General features: G+C 40.6%; 1 non-coding gene across 1 annotated transcript; it reads left to right on the top strand.

The window, feature by feature from the left end:
* Nucleotides 1–1,313: 1,313 nt before the first annotated feature.
* On the top strand, nt 1,314–1,386 carry Trnaa-agc (transfer RNA alanine (anticodon AGC)). Its single transcript has one exon. It is a non-coding gene; the product is annotated as a tRNA-Ala (tRNA).
* Nucleotides 1,387–10,927: the final 9,541 nt, after the last annotated feature.

Here is a 10,927-nt window from a genome sequence, read left to right as displayed (position 1 = left end):
CACTCTAAAAAACTATTAGAAAAATGAATTCCACAACACATTAAGAAGATTGTACATCATGATCAAATTGGTTCCATTTCAGAAATACAAGGATGGATGCAAACCAATAGACACAATACAACATATAAATGCAAAAAATACCAAATTCACATGATCATCTTAATAGATACCCAAAAAACCTTCAACAAAATTCAACACCCATTCATAATAAAAACCTGAAGAAACCAGGAATAAAAGTAACTTACCTTAACATAATAAAGTCTCTATATGAAAAGCCAAAACACAACATCATAGTGAATGAGGAAAAACTAAAAGCATTTCTGCTAAAATTAGGAATAAGGCAAGGATGTCCACTTTTGCCATTCCTTTTCATAGTTTTTTTTTGTTGTTGTTTGTTTGTTTTTTCAATTTCAGTACTGGAGACTGAACCCAGAGCCTTGAACATGCTAGGCAAGTGCTCTACCACTGAACTATATCTCCAGCATTTCAACATAGTTTTTGAAACTTTCTCCAGAGCAATTAAGAAAGAAAAGGAAGTAAAATGGATACAAATAGGATACAAATAGGATACAAATGGTGAGGAAGTCAAATTGTCACTGCTTGCAGATGAGATAGTCCTATACTTGGATTAACACCAGTAGATTTCAAGAGATGATCAAAATTCAGCAAAGAAGCAGGCTACAAAATAGAAAAAGCAATAACTTTTCCATATACTAATAATGAATATTCTTAGAAAGAAATAAGAAAAATAATTCTACTAACATTAGCTTCACAAAATAAACAATGAAATACTTAGGAATAAATCTAACCAAAGAGGTGAAAGATTTCCACAAGGAAAATTACAAAACACTGAAAAAAGAATTTGAGGAAGACAACAGAAGAGAAAATGACTTCCCATGTTCATGTATAGGAGGAATTAATATTGCTAAAATGGCCATATCATCAAAAGCAATATACAGAATGAATGAAATCCCCATTAAAATACCAATGACATTCTCCTCAGATCTAGGGGAAAATCCTAAAATTTTTTGTCTGAAATATTCTGAGCAAAATTAGTAAAGATGAAGGCATCACAAGCCCAGACTTCACAGTTTGGTATTGGCCTACAAATGAATCAGCTTTCTGACTCATTTGAAACCATTGGAATGGAATAAAAGACAGAGATGAAGCCACACAATTATTGATTTGAATCAGAAGTCTTTGATATATTTTGAGTCGTGAAAGGTGAAAGATTGTGATCTAATTTTAATCTTTTTATATGGATATCCAGTTTTCCCAACACCATTTATTTAAAAGGCTGTATTTTTAGGGGCTGGGGTTGTGGCTCAGCGGTAGAGCACTCACCTAGCATGTGAGAGGTCCTGAGTTCAAACCTCAGCACCACATGAAAATAAATAAAACAAAGGTATTGTGTCCAACTACAACTAAAATATATTCTTTTTTTTTAAAAAAAAGGGGGGGCTGTCTTTTTAATGGAATGAAATAGAAGGCACAGAGACAAACCTACACGGTTACAGTTATCTGATTCTTGACAAAGATGCCAAAAATTTATGTTGAAGACAGGTTTTTTTAAGCAAATGGTATTGGGAAAACTGGATATCCATATATACAGATTACAACTAGATCCCTATCTCTTACCCTTCACAACAATCAACTCAAAATGGATCAAAGATCTACGATTAAGATTAAAAAAAAAATCTTCACAACCGCTAGAAGAAAACATACGGGCTTAGGCAACAACTGCTTCTCAAGAATCAATAAATGGGATAGCATCAAATTCCAAAGCTTCTGCACAGCCAAGGAAACAACAAAGTTAAGAGAGAAACTACAGAATGAGAGAGAATCTCTGTCAGCAACAGAGAATTAATATCTAGAATATATAAAGAACTAAAAAAAATTCAACACCAAAAAACAACCTAGTCAGTAAATGTGGAAATGAACTAAACAATCATCTCAAAAGAAGTAGTACAAGTAGCCAATGGAAAATTGTTCAAAATCTCTAGGGTAAAACAAATCAAAAGTACACTGAAGTTTCATTTGAATTCAATAATACTAATAATAAATGCTGATGAGGATATGCAGGAAAGAAGACAAATTAGTATAGCCACTATAGAAATCAGTGTGAATGTTTCTCAAAAGACAAGGAATGATACCATCACATGAACCAGCTGCTGCATCTACTCTTTGATATTTGCCCCAAAGAACTGTGGTCAGCATAGTTTAGAGATACATGCATACCTGTGTTTATATAGTAGCACAATTCACAGTAGCCAAGTCATGTAACCAGCCTAGAAATTCATCAACAAATAAATGGATAAGAAAACTGTTACATATATACAATGGAGTATTTTTATTGATATTTTTTAGTTATACATGAGAGTAGAATCCATTTTGATATAATTATACAAGTGTGAAGTTACATCTAATTAGTATTCTAATCAGGACTCCAGTCTTGTAGATGTGCACAATAGTAAGATTCACTGTGATATATTCTTATAATGTGTGTGTGTGTATATATTACACACACACGTATATATGTATATATTCAGTCATCAAGAACAACAAAATAATGTCATTTGCAGGAAAATTAGGAGTGAAGAGCATCAAGTTAAGAAAACAAGCCAGATTCAAAGTCAAGGATCATGTGTTTCCCTCATATGTGGAAGCTAGGAGAAAGAAGAGGGTAAGTGGATCTCATGAAAATATGAGAGAGATTAGTAACATGGAGGAAGGGGTTTAAGGGGAGGGAGCAGTTGAAAGCAAGTACTGGGGGTTCGAATTAATCAAATTATGTTTTGTGCATGTATGTAGAGGTCACAATAAAACTCAACATTCTGTATAATTATTATGCTCCAAGTTAAAAAAAAAGTTTAGAAGAAAACAGTTGGGGGCCAATGCCTAGAATTGAAGACCCCCTGCTATGCAGGAATCTCAGCTCCAAGTCACACCCCTGTCAGAGCTAAGAGAGGAAGGTGAAAGGAGTCCAGGCTGGAGGAACACCAGTGGCCTGAGCCCTCCTAGTAGAGCCCCAAAGCCCCAACCCTCCTCACCACCCTCCACACCCTGTGCAGAGACAGTACTTCTTGCAAAACTGTTCTCCACTGGGCTTTGCATGATCTCTCTGAACACAGTATGAACCTGCTCCTCTGAGCTGTTGCTGGGAAAGAGAACATGGAGAAGGGTGTGACCTAGACACTCCCAGAAACTCAGAAGGACAGAGGCTGGGACAGAGAGTACTAGAGACAGGACTGACATGACTGCTGTGCAGGTTTTTCCCAAGACCCTTAGACACAACCCCAGGCCTCTGCTGCCCCAGGCCCCAGTCCTCCCTCACTGTGAAGTCTGTTATATTGCATGCTATTTACCATATCTAACTCCACACCTGTCCTCTGATTTCCTTGAAAGATCACTACTTACCAACATCAATTTCCTTATTTTACATAATCCTGGGATCTCATCTTCCCTAGACATGTCTCCAGAAGAAGCCCACGTGGCAGGAAGTTGAGCCTGTTGATATAACCGCTCTCCCTGGACCTCCCCCGGCTGTTTCTCTCTTGCTTCAATTTTACACCAGCTCTGGACCAAGTCAGAGCCATACCTTCCAGAATACTGGGCCTAAATTTATCAGAATTTCACTGTCACCATCAGTTCCTGAGGAGCCCACATTGGAGATTTGCCCAGAAAGATAATAGTGAATTCTTTTATAATCCACCCCCCACACACACAAAATAACCTCTTACATATCAAATAATTACACCTCATCCCCATCTCCCAGTTCCTGATAGCCAGTGGAGACTGGAGGGATTAGTACATTGAATATGGCAGAAGAACCTGGAGTTCCAGGAAGCAACAGAGAATATCTCTCCTGGAAGGTTGATGGTCCATGACTCAGCTTGCAGACTGGAAAACCAGCTCACTATATGGATCACCAGGGACTTTCTTTGGCATCATGAGTTTTTGTTTTGTTTGCTTTTAGTGTATGTGTGACTTCAGAAAACAAAATTGAAAATATTGTTGCAAAATTGGGAGGACAACCCTTGTGACCCAGAAGCTGTTTCCATGTATAGTCATATATGCAAGTTAAATTAGAGTCATCTTTCAGTAGTCTAAACAGAGTAAGGATCATTTCGCCATCTGTCTGTGTCCCCATGAGGAATACTGTTGTGCCAGATTACACAGTAACAATAGGCCTCCACCCCAGGTTAGAGCGCAGAGATGAGCATAACCTTCACTGCCCAAGACATCTTTTGATTTAGAAAAGTGTCTGGGGACCATGGAGCTCTGATACTTATCAGAGTACATATGGAGTTCAGGAGATACAGAGGAAGACTCCACTGGGAGCAGAGTTCCACTGGAACCTGTATCCATCACTGATGGACATGCTCAACTGCATATTCATCACTGACCCCACTGCTCAGGGTATTGATGAATATCACAGATACTCTGGAAGATACAGAGAGAGGCAGTTGAGTCATCAGAGACTGGGAGAGAGAATCTGCACACACAGACATGCCTGGGTGACCAGGTAGGGAAAAAGGTAAAACTTCCCCAGCATAGGAAACAATGGCTGATACAAGCTAGTTGGCTTCCAAGCATCCTGGAAACTTGTCCCTCCCTGGAGGAGAGAGTAGCAGTAGAAAGCAGGGAATCTGGACCGTGGTGAACACAGCCTCCTGATCCTCACAGGCCCAGGTCCTCTTCCCCCCACCACCACCATCACCACCACTCTGCTGGAGGAAGAGCTGCTGTTTATGCAAATATGTTTCTAGCATGAATGCCCCAGCTACACCCTGAGCTCTGGTGTTGGAGCTCAGTTTATACTGCAGAATGAGCAGAAAGAAGGTTTACTTTCCCCTCTTGGGAGAGTCCTGGGAGGAAGCACCTGTTGAGGTAAGACAAAAATTCTTACACAATGGACACTAACAGACCAGAGTGGACACACCTGGGTTCCAATCAGTGCGCACAGGGCCTGAGGTGAGGGCTCCTTTGACTGAATGTTCCTTGCAGCTGTGTAGGGACCACAGGACACTCCCATGGTGCCCCCTGCTGGTCAAAGGACACAAGCCTCCCCATGGCACAGAGACTTGAGAGCCTCGCTTGTTTCTGCAGTTCTTCAGGTCACTTTGTCTCTGTTCATACATACATGGTCTGATTCCCAAATGTTGGATTTTCAGTATTATGATTTTCAGTATTATGATTATGCAATTTCTCTATTAAGAATCCTGTTCTATGGAAGGTGAATATATAGCTACCTAAGGTGTTTTCACCTGCAGAGTACATTCCAGAGTTGTCCTGGAGCCATTGAGGGTCCACTGAGAATAAATTCCACACACACTCCTCCATGGAGTACATGAGAGGGGACATAGTCCAGTCATGTAGCACACTAAAGGTAGAAAACTTGAGAAGAATCTGTTCATTCCTCATTGCACACTACTGGCACCTATTCCAAACATTCCAGGTGAGCACCTCTCAATAGGGCTACTTGAGGCTGATCCCAGTATCCCTGCGGCAAAGTCCTATGTCATCCTCAACTGTCACCTTCTTCTGCATTATTCTAAGGAACATGGATGAGGAACACCAACACATGCTGGTCCAGCCTCCTCCTACAGGCTACTTCTCCACTAATGCCCAAATAAGGTCTCCAGGAAAGGGATGGTGTTTCCCACTTCCAGGACATCAAGTCCTCTTCCTATCATCTGACCAGCTCCTTTTGTGCTTTCTCTGGTTCTTCTGAGTAATGCAGGAGGGCTGTGGAAGGTATCTGCGATTTTCCAAATGTTATTAAAAAAAAAATCTTGCTGTAATTTTTTTAATTGTGTTTTTTAAAGATTTATACCTACACATTTATAATTTTGTGAGACTGTAACTGGCATTGAAATTGTTATGTTTTTATTTCAATGTGCATATTTTTATAGCTAGTAAATTATGTATATTTATCTTGTACACTAGAAATTCACTTAACTTACTTATTGATTATATGAGTATTTTTCTACTGCTGCTGCTACTGCTGTTTTGAAATGCCAAGGGATTTTCTATGGAGACAGTTATGTCCTCTGCAAAAAGGCACAAATACATTCATGATCCTAAGAGCAATGCATTAAGTTTAATTAGGTGTAGGTTTTTACAGATGAATTTTTATCAAGTTGAGGAAATTCATTGCTATTTTTAACTTGCTCAGAGGTTTGCTTGTTTTCTGGTTGCTTAGCTTGTTGGTCTTTTAATGGTGAATGATTGCTGAATTCTGTCAGACATTTTAAGCATAGCTGCATAAGATCATGAGATTTTTTAAACCTGTTAATATATAACATTGTTTTATTTTCAAATATTTAAACAGGCTTTCTTTCATCCAGTAAACCACAATTGGCCATACTATGAAATTTCCTTTATCCATTTTTAATACAATTTGATAAAAATTTAATGGATTTTATGTCTCAAACCCTGAAAGATATTGGTCTGTATTTTTCTGTGTACTGGTTTTGTCTGCTTTGTGTATAATGGTAATAATAACTTTACAAAAGAAGCTTGTGTGTGTTCCTTCCTCTTTGCTGATCTGAAGGTGATTTTCTAGAATTAGTTAAATCATGATAGGGGACTCGGGGGGGGGGGCGGAATAAAAAACTACACCTAGAAATTTACCTAGTGGTAAATTACAAATTCTATATTTTAATACTTAAGGTATTCTTCAAATAGAGTAAATCGTAGTCATTTTGGTTCTTTAATATCTGTCTAATTCCCATACCTTTCATTCTGGGTTTGCTTTCTATATATTTCTAGGGAATTTCATCAATGTTAACACTATGGCATGAACTATGCAGCATAATTTCAATAACGTACAAAATAATGCTCGTAAACAGCTTCAACCCTATGTTACTATTGTCACATGTTTACATGCATATACACGGTGTGTTCAATAATAGTTTTAATAATTGGGGTATTTGTTACATCAATGTCTTCAATTACATAGACAACAAATGTAGCACCAGCTTTTACAATTGTGATGAATTTGCCCTTACCAGAGATATCTCCATCGTTAACCAGCTTGGAGTTCCTTCAGTTCAACCTGAAGGATTCCCTTCGTGCAGAGATCATCTAGTGGGGACCAGCTCCCTCGACTCTTGTTTATCTGGTCTATGGTTTGAAAGTGTGTGTCCTTCCAAAATTTCTGTTGAAACTTCAATCTCATTGCAATAGTATTGAGAAATGAGGTCTTCAGGAAATCGTTGGGCCAGTAGGTTTCAAATTTTTGGATGGGCTGTATGCCCTTAGAAAAGATCACTTGTCTAGTATGCACAAGGCCCAGATCCAGTTCCCAGCACTATGCACGCATGTATGTGTACACACACACACACACACACACACACACACTTACTAAACTGGGCATGGACATTTATAATCCATGCTACTCACATGAGGCAGAAGGATCATAAGTATGAGGCCAGTCTGGGCAAGTTAGTGAGACTTTGCCTCAAAATTAAAAAGCTAGGGATGTAGCTCAGTGGTAGAGCACTTCCCTAGCACCTGTGAGACCTGGGTTCAGTTGCCAGTATTACACACAAAACCATAAAGCAAGATTAAAGAAAGGAAGGAAGGGTCTTGATGAAATGAGTTTAGTCCTTCTGTACATTCTACCATGTGAGGGCAGAAAAAGAAGTTATCCTAATCTCCTAGTACCTCCATCTTGGACTTGCCAGGCTCCAGAATAACAAGAAATCGATTTCTGTTGCTAGTAAATTACCCAGTCTAAGGTATTTTGTTACAAAAGCACAGAGAGACTGAGGCTTCTTGGAATGCCTCCATTTCTCCCCCCTCGGGGAAGGACACTTTGGCTAGCCAAAAGACTCTTGGCTGACAGGTTTTGTCCATCACTTTGAATATATGAACCTATTGGATTTCAAGTTCCAGTTTGAGTGGTTAGTTGGGAGTTTTTTGTTTATTTTGTTTTTGGTACTGAGGACTGAACCCAGAGGCCCTCTACCACAAATATATCCCCAGCCCTTTCATTTTTTTAGAAGTTGCTGAGGCTGGCCTTGAACTTGTAATTTATGATTCTCTAGATTGACCCCTGGAGTTGCTGGGATTACAGGAATATGCCCCCACACCTGGCTTGGGTTACAGAGTTTCTGATAAAAAATATGATGAAATAATGATCAAATCTTCATTCATCTAAGCCCCATAAATAATAGTATGTCCTACAGTGTCTTAAGCCTGTTGTCACACAGTATCACGATGTGAATGAAGTGCTATCATCCTTTTGACACCAATCATTCTGAACTGGGAGTAAAATGAATTGAATATACTGTGATCTTTAAAAGCTCAAAGTTTACAAATTTTCCAAACTTGAAATGAAAAGGCCACTGATGTGCATGTGTGTGTGTGCATGCAAACACACACACACACACACACACACACACACACACACACACACACAATTTAAGTGGAAAACATCCTGGAGGCCAAAAAAAGAGACCACCACCATGGGTTAGGCCCCGCAGTAACTGGGCCATTTCTTGCTCTGACCTCACCAAGGAGCCAGTGTGAGGGAATTTCAAACACCACCTATATAAGGCCCTGGCACTTAAGCACAGAGAGCTCTTGGTTGGTTGTTTCCTGAAGGACTCCCAGTTAGTTAGCTCATTTGGTGGTTTGGTTGTTGATTTTTTTATTTTGATTTTGGTTTTTAGGTTTGAGGGGTTTTTTTTGGGGGGGGATTTGATTTTTTATTTTGGTATTATATGTTTTTGGTATTTTAGGGTATTTTTTTTCTTTTTCCTTCCTTTTTTCTTTTTAGCTAGCATCCATAGTTGGTGTTGCTCTTTACGATGTGTAGTAAGGGTAGTGAGTGTAGTGGAGGGGATGACTGTGTGGCAAGGCCTCTCATCCAGCTCCTCCTTTGAGGATACCTTCCATATAGGGTCCTGAGGGACACTGGGCAGGGATGCTTTGCCCAAGTGAAACGGGATCAACATATGCTCACTGAGACAGAGGTGGACGCAAAAGTCTTGCCAAAGGTAGAGCAGAATTTCCCCTTTATTGTATCTGAACCTTCTATAATGAAGGCTGTGGGACACCCAAATGTGATCAAACTATTTCATGTTATTGAAACCACTGAAAACATCTACCTTGTGATGGAGCATGCAAGTGGGAGACAGCTACTGCCCACATCCCAGAGGTCATTGGCATACAGGAGAAGGAATGTTCAGGCAGATCCCATGTGCCATTTGTTACTGCACAAGAAGGGCATCGCTCACAGAGATCTGAAGCTGGAGAACATCCTAGTGGATGTTGGAGGAAACATCAAAATCGTTGACTTCGGACTGGACAACAGGTTCATGGCTGAGCAGAAGCTGGATGCAATCTGCGGCACTCTCCCATACTGTGCCCTAGAACTCTACCAGTGGGAAGGATATGACAGCCCCACAGTGGACATCTGGAGCCTGGGTGTTATTCTGTTCTTCATGGTCATAGGGTGCCCCCCCCATTTAATGGGATCACCTTTTTGCAGCTGAAGGAGCAGATCCTGCATGCAAGGTACAGCATTCCCTCTCCTGCTTCCACTGAAGTGCAAAGCGTCATCAGTCAATTACTAACCATCCACCCCAGGAGGGGCCCACTGTAGACCAAAGCATGGGGCAGCTGTGGCTGAGCCAGGGTGACAAGTATGCATGGATTCTTTCTAAGGAGTCATTCCCCAACCACCAGAACCCCATAATAATGAAGATCATGTTTGTCAAGAGTTATGACCCGAACGATGCCTCGGTATCTTTGGTAAACAGAAAATTTGATGAGGCGATGGCTACATATCTGATGCAGCACCAGATGACACTGGGGGCAAGCTGCACATTCCAAGTTAAGCCTGCACATCTGATGGTGGGGCCTTACTCAGTCCCCACAAATCCTTCCACCCTTACTCCCCACTCAAAGAGGAATGCCAGTGAACCTGCCCTTCCCCTCTTCCCCTCCTTGCCCTCTGAGCCTCTCAGCTGGCTGAAAAGGACAAGCAATCAGGGCAGAAGGATGGCATAAGGGCCAGCCTGCCTGCCATTCTCACTTCAGCCTGCAGGTAAGAACCCCCACTCCCAGAATAGCCCCCAGCATGCCCCTGTAACCCCTCCCAACCAGCTTCTGAATGAGTAGCAGTGGGTGGGAGGCAGAGAGCAGCAAGTCACCTTTGGGCACATCAGAAGAAACTTCTATCTCCACATGGCAACCCCACGGTGGGCCTGCAGACTGTAACCCTGACTGCAGCCAGGGCTAGGAGGAGGTGACTAGGATTGCCACCCATATTCTGCTAATATGTTGCTGCATACCATGTTGCTGCATGATGGCCAGATTCAGAAACAAAGTGGCTTCAATGAAAGTGAACAGCTGAGATGCAGACAAAACCAAGTAGGTAGAGCAAGACAGCATTTTATTGTATACACATTTTTTAAAATTTTTATGTGATTTTATTAATATCATTTTCAATTCTCAATTGAAAAATCACGGTATATGTTTATGGTATAAAGTAATATTTAGATAAATCTATACAGTGTGGAATGATTAACCCATGCTAATTAACGTATCTATCATCTCAGAAAGACAGATCACCTCAGAAAGGCAGGAGGGAGGTGTCCAAACTTCTGAGGACTTCTCCACACAGATTCCAGTCATAAGGCATGTGGAGCCACCTGGAATTTAGGGGAGCCTCTCTACCCTTATCTGGGAGAGACACCAGGGACTGTTTTTTCCCCCAGGTCACATCCCCCCCTTCCCTTCTCTTCTCTGTCCTTTCTCCCATATTTCTGGAATAACAGAGATGATTCTTAATGAAATTTCTCTTTCTCACAAATCTTGAAATAAAATTGAAGCTCCTGGAGGAAAATGGTCTGTTTGTCAAAGTAGTTGAAGTTACTTATAGGCTTCCTTTGTCATTCTTTAAAGGTTTGCA

This window comes from Callospermophilus lateralis, chromosome 1 (genome assembly GCF_048772815.1).
Source record: "Callospermophilus lateralis isolate mCalLat2 chromosome 1, mCalLat2.hap1, whole genome shotgun sequence".
Lineage (NCBI taxonomy): Eukaryota > Metazoa > Chordata > Mammalia > Rodentia > Sciuridae > Callospermophilus > Callospermophilus lateralis.
This window is presented reverse-complemented; position numbering and strand designations above follow the sequence as displayed.